The sequence below is a fragment of the Lactuca saligna genome, chromosome 2 (genome assembly GCF_052625555.1).
Source record: "Lactuca saligna cultivar CGN05327 chromosome 2, ASM5262555v1, whole genome shotgun sequence".
Classification (NCBI taxonomy): domain Eukaryota; kingdom Viridiplantae; phylum Streptophyta; class Magnoliopsida; order Asterales; family Asteraceae; genus Lactuca; species Lactuca saligna.
In genome coordinates, this window is record NC_136418.1 from 77,377,918 (window position 1) to 77,403,759 (window position 25,842).

General features: G+C 39.1%; 1 pseudogene; it reads left to right on the plus strand.

Annotated features, from left to right (window-relative positions):
• Positions 1-24,317, plus strand: part of LOC145029826 (uncharacterized) — a 38,661-nt pseudogene extending 14,344 nt beyond the window's left edge.
• Positions 24,318-25,842: the final 1,525 nt, after the last annotated feature.

The window sequence follows — 25,842 nt, forward strand, 5'->3', positions numbered from 1 at the left end:
CAATTATCTTATGGGCCGGAAGGCAATTATCTTATGGGCCGGAAGGCAATTATCTTATGGGCCGGAAGGCAAATATCTTATGGGCCGGAAGGCGATTATCTCATGGGCCGGAAGGCATTGTGCAGTGGACCGGAAGGTCCGGGCCTGGAAAGGCGTACGTGCGTAAGGTGTATATTGGGGAACTCACTAAGCTTCGTGCTTACGTTGTTTATGTTATGTTGTTTCAGGTTCTTACAGTAACGCGGGATGGCAACGGTTCGATTGTACACACCGAAGAAAGAGTTGTGTTTTGGAGGATCCTGGTCTTCTATTATAATAAAAACGAAACTATGTTTTGTAATTCGAATGTGAATAAGATTTTAAACAAGTGTATTAATATTAAATTGATTATTTAAATAAAAATTTTTGTCTTGAAAATCACGGTGTTACAATTGGTATCAGAGCCTTGGTTTGAGGGATTCGGACGCGCCTACGGGTAAATCTGGACTCAAACTGAGGAAGTAAGAAAAGTTTTCAAATAAACGGTTTTCTAAAAGTGAATAAGAGTTCAAAGAGAAAGCAAGAAAGAGCAGTGTGTACAATCAGCCAGAGCCAAACGGTGATTTCCCAAAATACCCTTACTTTTGTGTTATGAAATATCTATTATGCACTTTATGAGATATTATTGCATGCTAGAGACAGGCTAGGAATTTCATATCTTAGGACTAGAGTGGCCTGATTTGTGATGCCTTAGCCTAGGGTTTGTTGTTATATGTGCGTTATGCTTTTGTGTGTATGTGATGAGTGAGGGTATCTAGTTAGAACGCACGAGGGGTAGAGCTACAGAGTACAGTGGTACTTCCGAGGATGAGCCAAGAAGGTGGAGCTATCACAGCTAGGGAGTCCTATGTATGCTTCGATGCTCGAATGCTGCTTGCTTCGTGCTTTGTGGAGTTCTCGATGATGGGAGACAGCTACTAAGTGAGTATGACGATACTCAGGAGGTAGATGTTTGGCATCATTAGGAACTCTTCAGCAGCTGATAGCAAAGAAGTGGGAGGACGGCGGAAGGGGCTAGAGATTAAACCTAGCCAAGATGGGTGCGCGGGTAGAGTAGAGGATTTCGCTGGGGAGCGAGCATGCAAGATGGGATTGGTGAAAAGAGCAGGTCGATCAGCTACTTAGGAACTCTGGGATGGTCCGTGTGGAAAGTATGGGTAGATGTGGCAGGTAGTATGGGCCCGTACTACTGAAAGCAGAGGACCCATACTTGATACAGGGAGCATTCTGAAGGTCCTAAGGAACAGATTGAGGAGTGATGTTATGGTTCGAATACGATACGTCGGAGCGGACTGCAGAGCGATGTTATGGTCCGGGTACCATACATCGGGACAGATTGAGGATGGATGTTGTGGTTCGAGCACCATACATCGGAGCGGATTACAGAGTGATGTTATGGTTCGTGTACCATACGTCGGAACAGATTGAGGAGTAATACTATGGTTCAGGCACCATGCACCGAAGCAAATGGAGAAGGGATGTCATGGGATGAGTATCGTAGTTCGTAGTGGATGATGTTGGTGACTATCTTGTTATCCGGTTAGGATCGATGAGGTAGAGATCGGATGCTATGGGTTTTAGGCCTGTGAACCATGATTGAGGATGGAGAGGCGTTCCTTGAGGGGAAAGGCGAGTACCTATTGGGGTATGGTGGTAGGGAGTTAAAGGGAGAGGAATTTCGGTCTGAGTCGAGAAATCGGTCGATAGAGGAGAGGTCACCTTCTAGGTGGGTAGTGCCATTTATGTTCGTGTGCAAGACACGAGAGGTCTGGTGTTTCAGTTTTGGATTTGGGAGTACACCCTGCAGGTAGTTATCGATAATGACTTCCCTCAGAGCATCAGGTAGCGGGTGTGCCGCGAGACAGTGATTTACCGTGAGCAGACAGTCAGTTGGGACTGAGGTAGTCGAGAACCACACCATACCTAATTGAGAAGGACAGGTTGTGTTATAGTGGTAGCAGTGAAGAGTTCAGTCGAGTTTTGCAGTGCAGAGAGTTTCGTCTATGTTGAGAGTGAGTCCCTGTTCTTGGGACAAATCCAGCGTTGGATATGGGTTAATGAGTTGAGCTGAGAGGAACGATGATTTTGCGGTGCAGTCTACGAGTCAAAGATGTTATCGAGCGGAGCAGATGTTTAGTGTTGGATTGGTATGGGATTTGGAACGATTAGAGACAGCCGTGATGAGAAGTTCTTGGGAGTTAACCAGAGGTTCAGAGCATAGAGGGTTGATTGACTTCATAAGGAGAGGGACTATTGGGCGTTGCATAGCACTTTCCTGGAGCAGGTACGATTTCGCTGGTGAAAGATAGTCGTGGGTTGATGGTATGCTAACTAGTGATGGTTCGAACCCTAGTGGGGGAGAACCGGGTGCGGTACGTAGAAAACAAAGAGTTGGCAAGAGTAGTTATAAACGGAGTATAGAGATATGCAGTAAGAAATCATGAGACCAGAGGTGTCGATGATCGAGTTAAGGGGTCAGAGTGAGTTAATGCGGGAAGTACTTGAAGAGGAGAACGAACGTATTCATGACAGGTGATTGGTGTTGTTGCAAGAAGATAGAGAATGATTGGGCAGTCAACTTCTGGAGTCGGTATGCGTATCCTTGTTTGGATTTTGAGTGTCAGGAAAAAGGGATTTGGAGAATTGTCAGCGCATTTCGTACGTTAACGTTATCTCGCATTCCAATCGAGAAATTAGATGCACCAAGGTGGTAAGGCGGGGAAAATATAGGTTTATTTATGGGGTGCAGGAGATCAATGGTGGTGGTAGTATTCTGGGATATTCGGGTATGATATCCTTATTTTGGAGTTATTCGGGAATCCCGAATTGAATCGATGTGTGGCATATCAAGTATCTGCGGATTTAGTAGGAGTCTTCGAGTATGGGCATTCGGGGAGATTATTTGAGAGGGTGGATTTCGCAAGAGGGGCGTTTGTTATGTTGATTGCCTCCATAGTCTGTGGTGGATGTTCGAGTCGCAGTACTCACTAGTCAGAGGGTGTTGTGATACTGCGTGGAGTTGCAGTACTCACTGGGTGACAAGAGAATTTTTATGTTGGAATATTTTCGAGCAGCGTATGAGGTGGAAGAGTTTCGAGTTTGGGTAGCCCTGGTATTGAGTCTTTGGAGCTTGGATGTTGGGTCGGGGCGAGACGGGGGTCTTCTTCTCAGTCGGGAGATGCGGGGCGATACGCAAGGAAGAGGCACAGCAGAAACCAGAGATTAGAGTTGAGACGAACCTCGGTGGGATTGTATTTTCTCTCACGAGGAAAAGAAGATTTTGTGACTTACGTGTCACTGGGTCGGGATAGTGGTCACGGGGAGAAAAGTCAGTGGGATAGTTGGATTGCGATATGGGTGACCGTTGGGGGCTCAGAGGTGGAGCCAAAAGTTGATCTGGTACTTAGTCTTGAAGAGGAATATGGAAAAAGGAGCTTATCATGATGACATCTGAGGACACTTTAGAGAGGGCGAACGATGCGGACGTTCGAAGACATGTTTCGGGCATGTGTATTAGCTGTCGGAGGAAGCCGCGGTACGTAATTACCATTGGTTGAGTTGTTCCATATTAACAGCCATCATTAGAGCATTAGTATGCCGCCCTTTGAGCTGTTGCATGGAAGGTGATGTCGGAACCTCGTTCGTGGAGGAAAGGTAATGCATGGACTCGAGAGTCCTTGCGAGCAGATCCAGTGCATGTGTGATACAGGGAGTAGTGTCAAGGTTGTCAAGCGGGTTTCACTAAATGAGGGAAGGGAAAGGTATGTTGGAGCTAATGCAGCCAGGGTAGGTGTTTGCAGGGAGAGAACTCGTGAGAGTTGCTCTAAGATTGAGAATGGGTCCCTCAGTTGTTCCGATATGGATAAAGTGGGCTTAGGATCGGGGAACCGGTAATTCTGAGTTTCATAAGCCTTATAAGTCGTGTGATCATTGAGATTTAGAGCAGAGTCGCGTCTTGGGTAATTCTCGGTTGCAGGAAGTGGTGGAGTGCATCGATCGTGTTTTGGTCGACAGAGCAGATGCATCAGGTTAATCAGAGGTTAAAGATCGTTTAGAGTTGACAGGAAGGTTATGCAGACAGACGCCGTCGCGAGCATGTGTTTCAGGTCAGCGACTTCGTATTCCAGGAAGAGGGGTAAGTGGGGGCCCCGGTATGTTGGGTCTTTGCGTGAAGGTGCGAAGGTAGGAAAGGTGGCCTATCGGTTGGAGCTGCCAACGGAATTGGGATGGATCCATGACACTTTTATGTGTCGCAATTGAAGAGGTGTGTAGTAGATGAGTCAGCAGTGGTTCTACTAGAGAACGATTAGGTGGATGCGAGCCTGTGTTACGCCGAGAGGCCAGTGGCCATCAAGGATCGGAAGATCAAGCTCTGAGGAACAAGGAGGTACCTCTGGTATTGATTCAGTGACAACCTTGGAAGATATCGGAAGTGTTTAGGGAAGCCGAAACGTGTGATGCGGGAGCAGCATCCAGAACTATTTTCAGAGTGAGACTTCGAGGGCGAAGTCTAATTCTAGTGGGGGAGAATTGTAACAGCCCAAAATCTCAAGTATTGTTAAATTGCATTTTGGGGTGTTTAAAGGGGAAACTCGGCGAGTTGGAGCCAGACTCGCTGAGTAGGGTCGCAGATTTGGTCGCGGGTTCGCGACTGGACTCGACGAGTCCAGGTATGGACTCGGCGAGTCGACGCTGTTCAGCGGAAACCCTAGCCGTTTCGTATTGGGTCGTATATAAGGATTGTTATGTCGTCAGTTCACGTCTTTTGGCCGATTGAGGAGAACCCTAAACGACTGTGGCATCTAGAGCAAACTTGAAGCCCATTATTGACTTTGAAGGAATTGTGGTGCAAGAAGAGGAAGGATTTTGGCCAAAGGAAGATCAAGGGGGTCGAGTTCTGAGGTTTGGGGACACAGAGAGTACGTTTTCAGGTTATGTTTCGGATCATTCCTGTTATTTTGATGTGTACACGAATTTAGGGTTTATGAAACCCATTTGGAGATTAGATGGATTGTTGTGTCGTTACCCAATGTTTATAACCTTGTATTAGGACCCTTAGAGGTCCAGAAGGTCCCATGTTTGTTTATTCGGGAATATATGTATCTCAGGAAGCAGTTCGATCGACTGCATGGCGTGGACTCGCCGAGTCAGATGAGCAGACTCGGCGAGTAGCTTGAAGATTTACTGGGACTCGCCGAGTGCGTTCTTCAGACTCGGCGAGTAGAGTCGGGGTGGCCCCGCGATTCTTCCACGAGGACCTCGTCGAGTCAAGAGGGATACTCGACGAGTAGAAGGGAACATTCAGGAATTTGTGAGGACGACTAGACTCGCCGAGTCGCCAGGGTACTCGCCGAGTCCAGTTGAGATGGCCGTTGACCAGAGTTGACCGGTGCGAATTCTTAGGGTCAGTTAACATGGAAGATAGAAGTATTAATGAAGAGATATATGATGTTACAGGGAGCTTGTAGCTCGGAGGATCAAGTGCAAGGGATTTCAGGAGTTGTTATCTTCCAGCGTCCGCGAGGTGAGTTTTCTCACTATACTGTACCCGGAAGGGTTTGATTGTGTGACCGGAAGGTCAAGTATGTTATGTGTTATGTTTATATGCTATAGATGGAAAGTTAGCTGCTACGCGTGATATACATGTTTATATATGGGCCGGAAGGCAAAGTATTATGTGACAGAAAGGTCAGGTATGATATGTGATGTATGTGCTTTATGTGTTAGAGTATGTTACGGGCCGGAAGGCAGGTTGATATATGATATATGTGCTTTATGTGTTAGAGTATTTTTGTTATGTGTTATATATGTGTATGGGCCGGAAGGCAATTATCTTATGGGCCGGAAGGCAATTATCTTATGGGCCGGAAGGCAATTATCTTATGGGCCGGAAGGCAAATATCTTATGGGCCGGAAGGCGATTATCTCATGGGCCGGAAGGCATTGTGCAGTGGACCGGAAGGTCCGGGCCTGGAAAGGCGTACGTGCGTAAGGTGTATATTGGGGAACTCACTAAGCTTCGTGCTTACGTTGTTTATGTTATGTTGTTTCAGGTTCTTACAGTAACGCGGGATGGCAACGGTTCGATTGTACACACCGAAGAAAGAGTTGTGTTTTGGAGGATCCTGGTCTTCTATTATAATAAAAACGAAACTATGTTTTGTAATTCGAATGTGAATAAGATTTTAAACAAGTGTATTAATATTAAATTGATTATTTAAATAAAATTTTTTGTCTTGAAAATCACGGTGTTACATGGCTCCCTGGAGTTGATCGAAGAGGTCGTCTATTCGTGGAAGAGGATATCGGTTCTTAACGGTTAACTTGTTCAGTTCACGATAGTCGATACACATCCGAAAGGATCCATCTTTCTTCTTGACAAACAAAACTGGAGCTCCCCAGGGTGAGGAACTCGGTCTAATGAATCCTTTACTGAGCAACTCATTGAGTTGACTGGATAACTCCTGCATTTCTACCGGAGCTAAGCGATACGGAGACTTTGCTACGGGGGTAGCTCCAAGAATTAGGTCAATACGGAACTCGACCTAACATTCGGGAGGAATTCCTGGAAGCTATTCGGGAAACACATCTGGAAAGTTACAGACTTCAGGGATGCTCGCGAGGTCTCTAACTTCTTGTTTCTCGTTGATCACATGGGCTAAGAATGCAATGCACTCCTTCCGTAGGAGCTTTCGAGCTTTGATATAAGAAATGATATGAAGATTGGAACTGGGTTTATCGCCATAGATTACGAGAGTTTGATCTGAAGGAAGATTGAGACGAATGGCTTTTTCGTAACAAAGAATATCAGCATGATTGGGACTCAACCAATCCATGCCAATGATAACATCAAAGCTCTTAATGGAAACGGGCATGAGATCTATAGGAAATGAGTGATCATTTAAGGTAAGCGTACAACCTATGAATACATCGTTAGCGCTTTCTTTCTCACCGTTAGCCATCTCGACGGTAAATGTTTCAGTTAGTGGTTGAGGATTTGGTTTTAGATTATGTTTGAATGCATGACTAACAAAACTCCTTTCAGCACCCGAATCGAAAAGAATACTAGCATATGAGTTGTCGAGAAGGAACGTACCCGAAACAACAGTGGGATCAGCGACTGCCTCCTCCCATCCCATGGTTAGAATCCTTCCATTGTTATCAGCAGTTGACTTCTTGGGACAGTTCCTTTTAAAGTGCCCAACTTCTCCACAGTTGTAGCAGGCTTGACTAACACCTGCTCCAGATGATTGGTTGGTTGATTGGGTAGGAGTTTTGCAGAATCGAACTGTGTGCCCTTTCTTACCACAGTTGGTACAGGATAGTTCTCGGCAAGGACCAGGATGATGATGGTATTTACACTTGTCACACAGAGGGAGGTTACCAGCATATTTACTGGTAGGAGTTGGGGCTGTGGATCCCATGACAGAAGCAGCAGCAATAGGGGTAGTAGTAGTAGCATGTACTGCTACCGTCTGCTGTTTCTTGGAAGATCCTTGAGAAGATTGACCCTTCTTCTTCTTCCAGAATTTTCTCTTTTCGCCACTCCTTTGAGTCGGCTCAGAAGTGGTAGTGATTTCCTTAACATCGTCGCTGTGATTAACTAGAATTTGAGCTAAAGTCTTAGCATTATCATAGGTATCCGGACGAGCAGCTAAAACATGACTCTTTGTCGGTTGAGATAACCCCCAAAAGAACCTTTCGATCTTTTTGTTCTCAGGAGTGACTAATCCCGGGCAGAGAAGTGCGAGATCATCGAATCGAGAAGTATATGCAGCAATGTCGGAACCTTTCATCTTCAGGTTCCAGAGCTCGTGCTCTAATTTCTGCATTTCACCACGGGGGCAGTATTCGACAATAAGAAGTTCTTTCATGGCTTCCCAGCCCATGGCATTGGCTACTGGTAAGGTCAGAGATTTGACTCGGCCATTCCACCAAGTCAAGGCTTTATCAGCGAAGGTACAAGCCGTGAATTTAACTTTATCAGATTCCGCACAAGCACAGATTTCAAAGATGGACTCGATTTTCTCGAACCATCGAGATAAGGAAATGACACCTCCAGCGCCATTGAAGGATGTTGGTTTTGCGTTCATGAAATCTTTATAGGAACCCCCTCTTTGGTGTCCCTGGCTAACCTCGGGGTTTTGAGATTGAGGACCACCTCCTGAACCAGTAGGGTTCATTTGTGACATAGCTGCTACCATTGCAGCTGTCATCATCGTCTAGAGCAATGCTAGGTCGAACTGGGGAGGAGGTGGCGGCGAAGAAGGATTGTTGTTGTTCTTTGAGCTAGGTCTCTTTTGGGGAGGCATCTTGATCTAATAAGATCAAGAAAGAGAGGATGGTAAGTCCTCTATATTGAATCGATAGAGATGGCAGTTATTGTTGGATTAATGTCTAAGTCCATAACTATAATTGGTAAGACTTGACCCGACCCGGCATGGTCCATTTGGGTTGCATGGCATCATGCACTTGGATAGACTAAAATGAGAGAAATAACACTTAAGGTTTGTTAATATATTATAAGTTCTAATATATTAATAAGGTTATTTAATTAGTATTGATCAAGAATTAATTTGGAATTAATTAAGTGATCAAAAGAAGACTAATTAAATATATGGGTTGATTGTGTAAATCATTCATTCTTATATGTGTGGGCTTGTGATCCAAGATTCCTTATGTTGGACTAAGTCCATGGGGTGACCCATGGATACTCCATGGAGGTTAAAATCCATGGAGCATAAGGAATGGGTAAAGTCATGAGTTACATGGTGTAACCCTAATAGCCACCATATAAAAGAAACCCATGGCTCAAGAAATCGGGACAATGACTAACACTATGTGTATGTATGAAGGGCTAGACGATTTCATGAAGTGTTCTAATTTCTCTCTAAGTTATTCCAAGTGCTTATGGTGTTGTGTGAACCATTTGAGGTGTCACACTTGGGGCACTAAGCACTCAAGCTTCATGAAGACAAGCACTATCAAAGAGGTATGTATTCTATCTTGTTATATCCATTATTTTGTATGCTAGATTAGGATAATACCTTGGATGTTCATATTTGCATGTATAATAGAGAAAACATAGATCCAAGGTATTTAGGGTTGCATGTACACTTAGGAGTGTTAGAATGCTCATAACCCAACATTGGTATCAGAGCCTAGGCTTGTTTTCTTGTTATACCTGCAATAGAAGCTGAAAAATCGAGTTTTGGTGCTGTCAGCCCAGCTGACTCGCCGAGTCCATGAAGGGACTCGACGAGTCCAAGGCAAAATGCATCCAACTCGCCGAGTTGAGTTCATGCACTCGACGAGTTGGACCCCAGACAACATATCTTCGAGGTTTTTGGCTAGAAATGGACTAGGAACATTACCCTAAGGTGTTTTGAACTTATAAACTTGTTTTTAAATGTGGTAATGTTCATGCTAATCCATTTTCAAGATAATTGTCAATAGATTCATGTTTTGTATTAGTTTAAAGGTTAGACTAATTACATGAAAAAGTTTGATTTGAATTATCTTGTTCTTATGAGTTGCTTAGATTAATAGAAAAGTTGAGTGAAAAAGTTGTTTTCAATCCAAATTAATCTAAGAGTTGAGTATAAAATGTGTTTGTGTAACTTATCCTTAAGTTACATGAAGAGTCACATTAAAGACTCATAAAACTCATAAAGTTGGCAAAGGTTAGAAAAAAGATGAAGAGTCTTGTCCTTAAGTTATGGAGGTTCAAGAGTCACTTCATTAATAAATAAATAAATAAAATATGTAACCTTAATTAATTCCATAAGTTATAAAATAAAGAAAAGATTAATTCTTTATTAGTTTAAAGTCTTCCATAATTTGTCCACAAGTTATGGAACTTGAAGAGTTTTTGGATTAAAACTACTTTAAATACATAAGTTATGGAATTAATTAGTTTTGAATAGTTTCAAAACTTGCCCTCAAGTTTTGGAATTTGTAAAGTTTTCTCTTATGAATACTTTAATTCCAAGTTAGCCCTTAGAATTTTAAAAGTTAAAATTCAACCCTTATACTTTATAATATTATAAGTTAATAATATTTATATGTATAAGAGTAAAGTCGGTCTTACCGCTAGTACGCCTCATTCACGAAGCCGGTCTATAAGGTGGGTATAAGGTTGTTGCCTATAAAATGGCAACTTAATGGGTGTTCACTCTCACCCACTGCTCGCTTGACTGGTGGAGGGTCGTTAGCCGAACGGGTTTGACATGACTATAATTCTCCCTTCATTAAAAGTATTAATGATAAATACTAAGTAACTAAACTTTTAATAATACCCAATCTTAGTTACTTAGGAAAAATGTGAATAAAGGTGCTAATCCACGAAATTACACTTTGCACTTTGTTTGAGTCGGTTAGTGGAGCGCGTGTGGTTAACCGGCACACTAACTCGTATTTAACAAGGTAGGCAAAGGGTAACTTAATGTTTATCATAGTATCGATGGAGCGTGTGTGGTTAACCGGCACATCGATTGAGGGATAAACACTTAAGGGTACCCAGTAATTTGCATGGTTACTTCACACCTTGTTTTGTGATCCTCGGCATCCCAGTCACAAAACCTGAAGGGCACACTCGAGATTGAAACATGCCATTGAACAGTTCAATGAATCTCAAAAGATCTAGGAGTTTCAAAACCAATTAAAACCTAATAATACATTTCGTTTATCTTGGTGGAAATTGGTGAATCGTCATTCACCTACCTTCAAATTGTTTTATAGCTTGGATTACGAAATACCTCTTCTAAGTTATAAAATAGTTTGTTGGGTCCTAGCCTTAATATTTTCATATTGGGTGTCATATTAAGGACTCAAAGATCAACTATCTTGAATATCTCCCATAACATGTCTGGTTTAGACATTTATGATCTTCTCAAATCTCTTGAAACAAGCATTCCTAATGAAGATGATGTCCCATGGATATCATACTTCTTTCTCCTCCTCTAATTATTCTCCCTACCCCACAAGTTCTTAAAAAGTTTAAGGTCACTCAAGCCCTAATGGCAAGGCAAGGTCTAGGTGTGATCACATCTTGGAGATGTAGTCACATATTGACAAGCCGGGAGAGTTGGGTGTCAAAGTCTTGAGAAAGTTAGTGGCTCAATTACTTTCTAAGTCACATAGTGAGTTCCTTTGGGACACCTATGAAATAGACTATGATAAGACCCTTAATGATCTTATCTATTGTTAAGATCAACTTCCTGAAACTTTATGGACATTGACAATGGTGACACTGGAAATACAGAAAAAGCATTCTCTTCCCAATGGAAAGGGATCGGCCATAGTCAACTCGGTTGACCAAATGGTAAAGAGAAAAGTCTAAGTCTGTGATAGTCTCGTGTACCATTATCAAAGGGTCCATATGTTTATATTGCCAAAGGAAGGGGCATTGGTTGCGAAGCTGCCTGATTTACCTAAGGATGTTAAAGTCAATAAGATTGACTCTACTTCAGGTAAAAGTCCACTACTCTAACTCTGTTAAGTTTCTATTTTCAGATTCCTGATACATAATGTGACTGGGTCACATGGTAATGTTTTAAGAATCAAAGAAAAGTAAAGGAACTTAAAGAAAGAATATGCTGAATCTGATCGCATAGATGGATTTCTATCGCGTAGTTTGAAGATCGGATTCTTGAGCTACTTCTTAGGAGTTATGAGATATTGCTAAGGAATAGACAACAACAAGTTTTCGTATGGATTGTAAGGATAAGTTTTTCCGCATAGTTTTAAAATAAAAAGAAAATTTTGATTTTATTTATTTTAAAATATCCTTACAATGGCATTTGAGGAAAATTGTTGCTTATACGATTCCATTAATAGCAAGAGTGGAAATATGAAATTGATTCTTTCATTTGTGGTAATGTCTAAATTTACCAAATAGGAAAGATTCTCATCATCCAAAGTCCCAATTGGACCGGAACTTGGAATCATGCGAGTTGTATAGCATGATGAATGAGAACTTTCAAGTATTGGAAAAATTAAGACTAATTACTTATTCACATGGATGTGTGAGTCAAGTAATGGACTAAGGGATCGAGCACATAGTCATGTGCACTGATTAAGTCCACCACAAAAGATGTAAGGCTATTCGTCATAGTTTACTAAAGCTCAGTAAATATGATTATACTTACAAGCTTAAGTGTAACTCTGAGACATTGGAAAAGGCTTCAATGCATAGCAGAGCGGATAAGAAGAATCAAATTAGGCAGAAGGATAAAAGTTTCTCAAATCTGAAAAGATGGGACTTTGTGATCATCTTAATGATTAAGAAACCATATCAAAATTTGTTCTCTAAGAAAGTCTTAGTGCATTCTTATGACTAAGAAGAAGGGATCTTGAATTGTTGAAATGGTTAAATCAAGAAGACGAGTCATACTTCGTTTCAATACAAGTCTTAGAGTCATACTCCAAGATTGTAATATGAGTGACATGTCTTAAATAAGGTTTAAAACACTTGACAAATGTAAGAGTAAAAGTTTTCTACTCTTGTACATTTGAAATTGGTAAGTTGTGATGTTTTGGATAAAACAAAGACCAACTTCAGCCAATTATGTGAAGTGTTTGTCTTGATTAGAATCCACACTATCTCTTGGATGTTTGACAAGGAAGTCTTATAGGTCAAGAGGACAGTGGGAGTCTTAAAGGTCTTGAAAGTCTCAAGAACTAATCAAGAATGAAACCTAAAGTTCTTCACTAGCACACGACTTGAGGTTTATAACCTATCGTGTTGACATATTCTGTGCCCATTCTAGTTAAAGTTGGCTTTGCATATGAGTTCTTAGAGTTCTCAATGTGTTGCACAACAACTTGGAAGCAATGGTAGGCCCTTGAGCTACCAGGTGGCAAGAAATTAAGATTGAGTTCAGTCCATATGAGTTTGGATTTGTCATTATCCTTGTCTTGTGACTATGGTTTTGACAATTCACGTGGATAAGAACACATACACCATTAAATCTAAGTGTCATAGAGTTTCTCTCCGATTCATGAAAATGATGGTGAGGAAACACTTCCACTAAGTAGATTTTAGCTAGATAGCAATTGTGATATTTGCATTCTCAAAGTCGTTAGTGGAGCGTGTGTGGTTTACCGGCACACTAACTTGGACTTGTGAGAAATGGAAAAGGTCAAAACGATCAAGACTATGATTACGACATCCCTTTTCATAGTTCTTAAAATTGTTTTGACACACCCATGAGCTATCTAAGGGAAGGTGTATGTTTTTGATAAAGCCTTATCAAAACAATCTAGTATCAGAAATCTGAACTTTGGTAACAAAGTCAATAAAGTATTGATTTCTAGAAGTCGAGCTTTCTGAGTATATGTCAAAGCTAGTGGGAGCATAAGTGTTATGCTAATAATCATCATGTTAGTGGGAGCATGATAATTACGATAAGTATTGCAAGCTAGCAATGTTAATTATAGAAAACAAAAGTTTCAACTGGGAAAAAGTTGTTTTGCTATAATTAAGGGAGAGGAAATTATACTTCATCTCAAATCTATAAGCTTAGATCGTGAGGTTTTAATCATTTAGTCAAGGATATATATGAATTTCATGTTGGAATGGCTTAACATAAGGAAATTCTATATATGGGTCCATTATTTGCGTTCTTAAATTCGATTATGATTACGGCATCCCTTTTCATAATCTGAATTATGAGAACTTGGCAAATTGAAATGGAAATGTTATAGCAAAAGACTGGTTTAGTCTTTATGTGAGACATCATGAATCGTGTCCCATGTGCTTTGGATATAGGATCGATTACATGTGCTATATTCATCCTTTCTAAAATTTTCCAAATGTCTAGGGCATTAAGAAGGGAAAAGGTTTAGAACTGGATATGACTAAAAAGGATTAAACAATTGTCGAGGACAATCTAAGGTTTACCAAAGATTGGTTTCTCAAGGACAATTGGAAGTATAGTGATAATTCTGGAAGGACCATATTGACATAATCTGTAAGGAGGCAACTCTTGTTCAGAAGTGATAGTCGAAATGGAATCTGGAAATGTTTCAAAGTTAGAATTTTCAATCTGTGTAAGATTAAGGAAACTTAATGCAAGAAGGATGTTTCCAAGGAATTGATCTCCTTTGGAATACTCTGTAATGATTGTTGCAAAGTCTTTCTGACTTTGTGCATAATCATTACAAGAGGATCGATGCATATAACTTTAGAATCTAACAGATTTCAGTAAATGACATGAATTTGGAATTCTTTCATTTGCAGTAAGGATTTGGGAGTGTGAAAAGAGAATCATTGAAGTTATGTTCATTTGATCTATTTCACAAAATAAAGATCATAGACAAACATATTATGCATACTTGGTGTATGGCATGACTATTGTTTAGAAAAACATAGTGTGCATGCTTGGAGCATGGGACAACTATTGTTTTAAATTCAAGAATAATGTTGATAGCTGAAACAATATACAATGAATAATGTGTAATCATATGGTGATAAATAAAAGGAGTTTTATTTATATTCATAAGTTCTGAGACCATATTGGATTCAATTATTATTGTGTTTCACTTTGCATGTTTTGACTTCCCGAATAAACTAGGTTATTCTTCTGGAATGACTAAGTTATTCAAACCATCCACAGTCGGTCATATGTTGGAAGTAGATATGAATTAAGATTGTCATGGGTTGGCTTGTAGAGGTCTAAGTTGTTGGACAAAGGGCTACAACACTCATGAGTGCTCATAAGTTCTGAGTATTGGATTCAACCCGCGCTCATTGGAATCACTTCATGGATTTTATCACGAGTGATCATGAGACGATAATATCTTATATTCTTCAAACCTAGAGATATGAGTTGTTACTATGAGTTGGTTGTACATTGATTGCACGAAACTGCATTTGGTAACTCGGTGCTATAAAACGTGTCTTTGTGTATGATTCAACAAGTAGTAGAACAAGCCATATGAGTCGAAGTTTATCCATTCCTTTTACCTTCGGGATAAAAGTGATATCTGTGGGCCCCTCGATGATTTGATGATGAAAAATGGAAGTGCTCGGCCGGGCCAGGACTGATTTGATTTGTTCAATTAGTCAGTCGTCATAAATCGGAAATCGGGAAACAACTAATGGACAGAGAGAATGATTATAATCCATGTCTCAGTCCATATGATATCTAGAATGGAGGAATATATGATCCCTTATCTAATGGACAAGTCGTTGACAAAGATCAGAGTTCATCTACAAGGTCAGAGTTCGACAGAAGCTTTTGAGAGCTACGATTGCTAGTTGGTTCCTGAAGTCATACGCAATAATAGTTTTAGACTTATCCAAGTGGGAGACTGTTGGATTAATGTCTAAGTCCATAACTATAATTGGTAAGACTTGACCCGACCCGGCATGGTCCATTTAGGTTGCATGGCATCATGCACTTGGATAGACTAAAATGAGAGAAATAACACTTAAGGTTTGTTAATATATTATAAGTTCTAATATATTAATAAGGTTATTTAATTAGTATTGATCAAGAATTAATTTGGAATTAATTAAGTGATCAAAAGAAGACTAATTAAATATATGGGTTGATTGTGTAAATCATTCATTCTTATATGTGTGGGCTTGTGATCCAAGATTCCTTATGTTGGACTAAGTCCATGGGGTGACCCATGGATACTCCATGGAGGTTAAAATCCATGGAGCATAAGGAATGGGTAAAGTCATGAGTTGCATGGTGTAACCCTAATAGCCACCATATAAAAGAAACCCATGGCTCAAGAAATCGGGACAATGACTAACACTATGTGTATGTATGAAGGGCTAGACGATTTCATGAAGTGTTCTAATTTCTCTCTAAGTTATTCCAAGTGCTTATGGTGTTGTGTGAACCATTTGAGGTGTCACACTTGGGGCACTAAGCACTCAAGCTTCATGAAGACAAGCACTATCAAAGAGGTATGTATTCTATCTTGTTATATCCATTATTTTGTATGCTAGATTAGGATAATACCTTGGATGTTCATATTTGCATGTATAATAGAGAAAACATAGATCCAAGGTATTTAGGGTTGCATGTACACTTAGGAGTGTTAGAATGCTCATAACCCAACAGTTATATGATTTGAATAAGCGATAAAGCAGGAAAGAGTTATCAAAACAAATAATTTATCGCTAAGAATAATCACAGAAAGCCATTCGAATAAGGATTTCTACAGAGGATTGGGATCGATAAATACTCCCATAGTATTTCATGAATTGTTTACGACAATGATTCGATGTTTGGGATATTAGGGTAAGTTTTAGGCATGCCGCATACCACAGTCACTCCCAAGCACATGTTGGCCGTGTCTCAAATGAATATAGTTGGCCAGGCTATATTAACCCTAGACACGACTACATAACTGCCCAGGTTTAACCATAGTACACAACACCCAATTACTTATGTTCTGTTCTACTTGTGGTTACGGATGACGACGCTTCGGTATACTTGTATACTTTTGAAAATACTTGTAGTTTGAAGATACTTTTAATTTAGAGCACTAAGGCCCTTTAGTGTTTATAGTTTTATACCATGTAAGGTTTGGTATACTTCATTCACTATAAACAAGGGCTCTGATACCAATCTGTCACACCCCGAAAACCTAAGGCGGAAACATTTTCGGGGTTGACTCCACGTTGAGTATCAAATCCAATGCACATAGTAAGTAAAGTAAAGCAACCATTACATTACATAAGAAAGTTTTACAGTTATTTCAAAAGTAAAGTTTGTACAGTTGTGATACATAATATATATAAACAAACGAAACGGATCTTCATGCACACCGTCTTCAAGCAAAAAGGATCTTCAGGTACCTATTCTAACGACCTGAGAACACAAGCGGTTTGAAAATCAGCATAAAGCTGGTGAGTTCATAAGCGATTTTTGTTTGTGAAAATGTTTCGAGTTTCCTTTCTGTTTCTGAAATGTTATGTATACCAAGAAAATCCCATATTTTCTTAAAGTTGATTGTTGTTTCACAAACGTAAGGTATAGTAAGTTTGTACACTGAAAACATATCTACTCATGTGAAAATGTATAGTTTGGTTATCCAATTTGTTAAACTGTTCTGTTTACTTATCATGTATTACCAGGAAAGTCCCATACTATCCTTATTGTATGTTACCAATTGTAAAAGATGTAATGTTATCCATTTTGATGCTCTTTCTAGTTATGTAAGTGTTACCCAGGAAAGCCCCATGCTTTCCTGCTTGTTGGTTTCTAATGTGAATGATGTTAAAGATGTAAAAGATGTAAACGTGGTTAGATTTCATGTTTTCCCCAGGAAAGTCCCATACTTTCCTGAATGTTAGTTACAGTACGTGAAGGATGTAAAAGATGTAAAAGATGTAAAGGATGTATAAAGTGGTTCATTATTACTATAAGTAAATCTCTGTTATCCTAATTGCGAGTTCCATAACCATACAACAGACTGAAACCTGTGGCAATAAGTAGTCCACATGTGGCAATAAGTAGTCCACATACTTATGACTTTCGTCACCCTTGAACCATTTCGGTTCGGCTGTAGCTAGCATCCAGGTGTGGGGTAGTCAGCCCCGTATAGATCTATACACTCAAGTCATTCTCTCTAAATACCAGAGATTCTGGTTATGGGTGTAGTCCTCCACTCGCGTATCTCGGTGGAGTGTTCGCCGAGGACGTGTCTCCAATTATACAGGATTAACAAATTTACTAGTAATAATATAATAGTCCTCCACTCGCGTATATGTGTGGAGTGTTACCGAGGACAAAACAGTGTACAGGTATTATTCAAATGTTTAATGTTATGCTTTTAACTGATAAAATATGGAAATCCATTTGTGAAATATATGTAAAACATAACAGTTTAAAGACCTATTTCACAAATATATGTTACGTGATCTGCATGTTCAATTGGTTATCAGTTATGGTAATCAATAATAAAAGCATATGAAATATGAAACACACATTTGAAAACATGTTTTGAGTACAATAATTCCCTTGTACTTTGCTTGTGTCCCCCCCCCCCTCTCTGAAAACAGTGAAAAAGGGTAGGGGTATGAACTCACCGGACTCGGAAACATGTCGGTTTTGAATACTAGACGTTGGTTCGGGGTTTGATTACTCGCGATGTCCCTATGTAAAATGAAATAATGTCCATATATATACAATTAGGGATACATTCACTAATCATATGGAACATTACACTCTAATGAGGTTAAACACCTCAAAACGAGCGTTTGGAGTGACCCGGGTGACATCTTCGGACGTGTAATGGCACTAGGGACTTAGGACTTGAGTTTACTCCCCAAGAGTAAATGTTTTAAGGAGTTTACAGCCATAGAACACACACACACATGAGTTTACAGCCGTAAACTCATGTTGGTGTAATTTTGAGTGTTTAATGGCTTAAATGGACATGGGGATTGTTGGAATGGATTTCTAAAATGCCTTGGAATTGATTGCATGAAATTTTAACACTTAAATGGGAGTTTACGGCCACACCATAAGAGTTTATGGCCGTAAACTCACCTATGGCCAAGGAAATTTGATTTGAGCTTCAAAGGACAATCACATGTGATTCTAGTTAATTTTCCAAGCCTTGTTATGAATTTAAAACATCATTTAACACACTTTTTGGAGTTTACGGCCTAGAGGCATGTTCTAAGGCCGTAAACTCTATTATACCCATGAAAAGTTAGTTTTTGATGCTTAAAAACAATCACATGTGATTCTAGAAATTTATGAAAGCCTTTTGAGTGTATTTGATGCATCATTTAACAAGTTTTATGAGTTTATGGCCAAGGGTATGTTCCTAGGCCGTAAACTCCTAGAAAGACATTTTTGATGTGTTTAAAGCCCTTAAACTATTTTTAGATGCATCTAGATTTTACCACAAGACCATTGGTTGAGTTTCAAGGCATTTGGACATGTTTTAAGGCATTAAATCCCCTTTTAAGTGGAGTTTAACGCCCAAGCACATGCCTTGGCCGTAAAATCACTTTTGTCCCCCAAAATTCATGTTTTAAGTGTTCCAAGTCTAGATTTGCAAGCCTTAAGGTCATATCTAAGTCCCAACTATGATTTGGAAGGGTTATTTGGCTCAAAAACCCCATGAACATGTGTTTACGGCCCAAGCTTATGCCTTGGCCGTAAACTCCTTCAAAGGGCTCAAATTTTATGTTTTAAATGTTATAAGTCCTTTCCATTAAGTCATTAAGCCATATCTAATGTCCAACATTGCTTAGGAGGGGTTTTAGGGCTTAAAAGCCCCATCTTTAGGAGTTTACGGCCCAAGCTTGTTCCTCGGCCGTAAACTCATGTTCTTGGTCCCAAAACATAATTTAAACATCAATTTGAAGGCTAAAGAGGTTGAATAACAAGTTAGGGGTGTTACCTCTTTGATTGGAAGTCTTAAATCTTAGTTTTGGACCTTTGAATTTGGATGAGGAGAGAGGTTGGGAGAGTTAAATGAGAAATTGACAAAGGGCTTCAAATGGAGGCTTAAACACGTTTATATAGGTTCTAAAACCTGAACACGGTGGAATTCTACCCGATACCGGCGTTAGACGAGGCTTTTGGTCGTACCCGATTGAGTTGCCGTAACCCGATACAACAAATTATAGAAATATTCCGATCACTAAAATTGGGTGTTAAAATGTTTTCTAAATGTATTAAGACACCCATTAAGTCATTTTAAATATGTACCAGTTAATGACTTAGATAAACGGAAGATCGGAAATCGAATTTGGAAACTATGATTGGTTGCGTGAATTGAACTACAAAAGAGTTACAAAAAATGCTACGGAAATTTCGAGTTGTTACACAAGTGCATAGCAAATAGTTTGAAAAGAATGCGCAAATTCATAAGATACGAAAGAATCTAAAGCACCAGAATCAAATAAGATGTGAGCAGGTCTAGAGTTGACAAGAAATGTACCCGTCACGACATTTGGGTCCTCACGTGCTTCCTCTGCGGGAATCTGGAATGCACGACCCTTAGCTTTTGGCACCTCCTCCTTTTTAGCTGGAGTACTCTTTGGTTGTTGGACAGGGACTTGACTTCTTGCTGGTTGTTGAACAGAAGCTTGACTTCCCGTCACTTGGCTGGTAAGAGTAGGGCAAAAACGCTTCTTGTAGCCAGTAATACCACATGCATAACAAGTGACATCCTTCTTTGGGCAAGCTGGCTTGATATGACCTGTTTCTCCACACCCATAACAGACAATGGATTCTTTGTCTATTTTGCATTAACCCGGATGATTAATTCCACAAAAACAACATGATGGTGATTGAATAGAAAAAGATTGTGACCTACCACGGCCACGAAAAGCACTCTGAGATTGTGCTTGCTTGCTAGGATCAGTTCGAATAGATTGAGCTGGTGGAATAGTGGAAGCAGGAGTAGTTCTTTCAGTACGTGGATGATTTGGAATAGTAAGAGTAGCACCACATATTTCTAAGTCATGCTCACGCCTTCGAGCATACTCAACGGCTTTATCAAATGACAAAACATCTCGGTTGACAACGAAATCATGGATTTCGTGTCGTAGTCCTTCCATGAATAACTGAATTTTCTCGTCTTCAGTTGGAATATACTTCGTAGCAAACCTTGCTCTTTGATTAAATTGAGTTTCATACTCATTCACAGTCATTCCTCCTTGTTTAAGCTCGAGGAATTCCTTCTCCAATCTTCTCCTCATATCTAGAGGACAATACTTCTCTAACACACGAGTCTTGAACAATTCCCAGGATAAGTTCTCCTGGTCACATCCATCCAGAGCTTCATATGTTGCTTCCCACCAGACTAAAGCTTCTCCAATGAGCACTGCAGAAGCATAAATAGCCTTGTCTTCATCATCCACATGAGAAACACGAAATACTTTCTCGGTGTTCTGAATCCAAGTTAGAACGATTATAGGATTAAAGACACCAGAAAACTCTGTAGCACCACTACTCTTGAAATCTTTGAACGAGGGACGCTTCACTTTCCCGCTTGAAGATTCTCCAGTGACTTTCTCTTTTCCTTTATCATCATTCTTTTTGTGTTCTTCGAGAGTTTTTCGAATAACACCTGTAAGTTTACCTAAAAGTCGCTCATCACGAGGAGATACTGGAGTATTCACTTCCTTGGGTTGTGGATCTCCACCAACATCAGGGGTATGGCTACTTACTTGTTCAGCCATTGATCTGAAATACGGAGTAAGATAGTATTTTAGAATATTAGGGTTTACTACTACCTAATACTTTTACTTATATATTTCCTATGGTTTATATCCCTATACTTACAATGATTAAGTTAATATATTGAACTTCCTATAGTTTAAGTCTAAATACCAATCCGTGGAATTTAGTTCGCTTAAACTACCGCTCTGATACCATGGTTGAAAGACCCCAACTTTCGTATTTTTGAAAGACCCAAACTTTCATATTTCACATTATCATTACTCCAAAACATGCTATTTGCATATTCATAAAAGCAATATTTTACATTGATATAAAGGATTTACAAACTATTGGATACAAACCTTCTATTACAAAGTGTTATATATATTACATAACTACCCAGGATATTGTAATTTATACAAACATAAAAAGTAGTACAAAAGTACTATTACAAACTATTCTACATCTTTCATTAGTATGTAAACATACTATTTATTTATCACCTGCAATTGTTAAACATTGATAGGGTAAGAGGTGACGCTTAGTGAGTTCAAAAATAGATACAATATAATATTATGCCATATATATATACTTCAATGTGACAAGGTAAAGAGGAACAACAAGATGTATGTGAGATCATGTAACAAGCGTTCATATCAATCAAAGACATTATTCAAAGATATTCTTTTCAATTCTTGATATACATCAATAAAGCTTTGGCCTAATTGGCATAGAAGACATGCAATTTCTGATTAACATCTGGTTAGATTTCAGGCTTATAGTCCTGTCTAACCATATGCCAGTGCCATAGAATAGAAGTCATTATCTTACGGAGACATGATCAACATGGCCAGAGGCTACGTACCAGTACCAATGTGAATCTAAGTCCTTTCACTGATCACATGGTCAAAGGTATTACAATTGCTATAAACATAGCGAATAACACGAGAAAATAACTCAGACTGATAATACTGAAAAGCACATAGCACATATAACACATAACATACAATTGTTTCTATATATTGAACTCACCTTAAGTTAACCGGGGGTTAAAATAGTAATTTGGACAGCACTTCGGCTTTAAATATGCCTTTCTATGTTGAAAACCGGGAGTTTGTTTTAAAACCGGGCTCTGCGAAGGTAGGGCTTCAAAACCAAAAAGATAAAATTTTCCAGGCTTCTCGGGGGTCTCGAGATGTGTTTCGGGTGCTAAAATTGATTTCGGCACTTCGGGGAAAGTTAATATGAAGAAAATATGGAAAGAGGGGCTAAAAGTATCAACTTTTCAAAGTTAGTCGCCAAATCTCGCATCCCTCTTATTTATCGGGTGCGAGTCCGAGGGGTACTTGGCTAGGGAGGCTCCACGTAGTACCTGCGAGCTTCAGACACGGAAGGAAAGCATGGCACCTGCGAGCTGCGGACATCTGGCAGGAGGGGCGAAGGCCACGAGGCCGCTGCGAGGCTCGTACGTGGCATGGGAGTGAGGCGGGTAGGTGAGACGTGTCTCGCGTCGGACTGGCCACCGATGCGAGGCGTGTCCCCTTCCTGCTAGACCTCGGCCTCGGTGAATCCCCTTGTGACACCTGCTGAGTTCGCATTCGGCCATGTCTCCGGTGACGCTGTTGCTTCGTGCGAAGGTGATGTGGTCGGTACTGTTCATGCGAGTTTTCTCGGTTTTTGGGCCACGAACTTCTAAAATCCATAACTTTTGCATATGAGCTCCATTTTTGACGTTCTTTATATGCATGCGTAGCTAAAATCACGCTCTACAACTTTCGTTTAGACTTCGTCAACTAATTTTGACTTTAATTTTAATATTATTATTTTTAACAGACCGGGACAGGAAAATCCGTTATAAATTCATAACTTCTTCATCCTACATCCGTTTTCGTCAGAATTTTTACCGTTGTATTACATATGACGAGACCTTCGATTCTCATTTAGGATGTATCGGTAAAATATCGCTCGATCTAAAATTCGAGTTTTTAGCTGTCTATTGCTAAGTTGAAACTTTGAAAAATCATAACTTCCTCATACGAAGTCAGATTTTAGCGTTCTTTTTATCGAATTTCTCGGTTTAACGAATACTACGACTTTCATTTAGATTACTAAGGCTAAAAAGTAGTTTATAAAAAAAAACTCACTTTTTACGTCATTCGGCGCCACGCCGGTTTTGTCTTGGATCTTTGGTTGGTCATAACTTCTTCGTTATAACTCGGATTTTGACGAGGTTTTCGCCTACAAATTTCTAACGAGATTCTCTACAACATCAAATAATAAAATTTTACTTATTTAAATTTCACTATTTGACTTTTAATTGGAATCTCATAAGACTTCCAATATTTTCTGAGTGATTCTAAACATAGTTTTACTTCATTTCTAGTAAAAACCATCTGTTAGAACTCGACACTTAGTTTTACATAATATATCACAATTTTATTTATTACAAAACACGATTTTAAAACGTGTATGTTACAAATCAAGTTGAAACTTACAATGGAGAAGAATGGAATCAGCCCAAATGCCATAACTTACAACACAATAATCCATGGATTTTGTAAAGAAGGGAAACTACATGATGCTTTTAAAGTTTTCCTTGAAATGTAAAGGGTAAATGTGGTTCCTAATACTTTAACTTACAACACATTAATCACTGCATGTTCCCAATCAGGTAAAATCGAAAAGGTTAATTAGATTTTTGAAGAAATGATAAGAACCGGGGTCAAACCTGATATTTTGACTTATAACGCATTGTTGTTGGGACTTTGTAACGAAGGAAAAACAAAGAAAGCTGCTTATTTGGTTAAAGAACTTGATAAAAAGAAATTAGTACCAAATTCTTCAACATTTTCTGCCCTAATTAAAGCCCAATGTGCTCGAAAGATCCCAGATCATGGTTTTCAAGTTTATAAAAGCATGGTGAAAAGTAAATGTCGTCCAAATGAAGATACTGTGAAGACGTTGATTTTATCATTCTTGAAAACAGATGATTATGATGGTGCTTTTGGTGCTTTTAAATAGATGTTAGAGAGGCCAGTTGGGCCTGACTTAGTTGTTTTGAGTGGGCTGTGTAAAGAGTTTTCAAAAGCTTGGAAAGATAGATTCGTTATTATAGTTGAACTATAACGAGTAATCGAATAAAGATCAGAGTAATACAAGCTAAGATAAGAACACAAGAAGTAAATATAATATGGTTTCAGCTCTATTACTCTCAATGAACAAAGAGTACAAAAGTAGACAACGTAATGGGAAAACTCGTATGTTTAACTCTAAGTTCAGATCCTATTTATAGGAGACTGGGAGTACAAAAAATACTAAGTCTAAATGTTCAGGCTTCAGACAAACAATGACTTAGTAAATAACATTACATAGGAAATATTACAATGACATTTCGACTCTTTACAAGACTTTGACCCTAACAATCTCCCCCTTTGTAAACGGGTCGAACTACTCAGTCCGTGAGAATTTGAGCAACGAATTGCATCACCCTTCGAATTTTAGAATACCCAGTTAATACCTTCTTTAACTCGGCTTTGTCTCCATTATTGTTCCTGGTACAACTATTCATACAAACAATAATGTTCGTATATTGTGAAGTTGTGTATCTTTCAATTTCAACAACTTGGAATAGAAATCAATTAGCCTTACCCTTCGTGTCTTTTCCAACAAATACCATCCTAAAAGGCTTCAGATATATTTCACCATCAGCATATTTCTTCAATTCTGGTTGAGGCTTTATAGGTTGGGACAACCGTCAAAATTCAAGTCAATTCGAGATTTGACTAGACTTAGTTGCACAAATAGGCACTACACATACTAGACTTAGTAACTAGAAGCTAAGTTATAACCTAGTAGAAACTTGGAAACAGATAGAAACAATGGATAGTGTACTTAGATTTCACATTGATATGTGAATTCTACTACTACTTAACTGGAGTAACTATCGATATTCGGGTCACTCTTTGACTCGAACACCATTTCATGAATCATATACACGCGTCATGCACTTGACCTAGTAGTAAAGGTTAGGTCAGAGTCTCATAGAAACTTAAGTCAAAGTTGAAACTAGGACTAGTATACTTGATTCCTCAATTTCGTTTGAATCTCGGAATCACTACATAGAATGCCAATAAACCAATAAAAACAAATTACAAACAATATTTTTAATGTGAATAAGAGTTATGAAACTCTAAAATAGTTTGAAGTCTTAAAATTCAAGTAATTTTGATATCCAAAGATTTACAAACTCTCAAAAACCCTAAATGCCCTAAAAACTCATATTTACAAACTTTAACCTTCAAAATTTTTTAAAAATAATTATAAACCTTGTAATATTATCTTATAATAATTAAAATTAGTATAATATATTCAAGGCAAATAAATCTTAACTCTTTAACATTACCCTTAATTTATAAATCAAAAATCAACACTTTTATGCATAAAAACTTGGTTAAGTTGCATCTTTTATAAACATTTGATATTTTTATAAAATATTAAATTTTTTTAAAGAAAAATGAAAGGGAAAGGGATATTATACCCTCAAAAGTCGGCCCCCTCTCTCCAGTGCATCATTTCCCCAAACCATTATTCATTTTTCACGTTCCCATACTCCATCTTCTCTCTCACTTTTCTCTCATCTTCTCTCATTCTC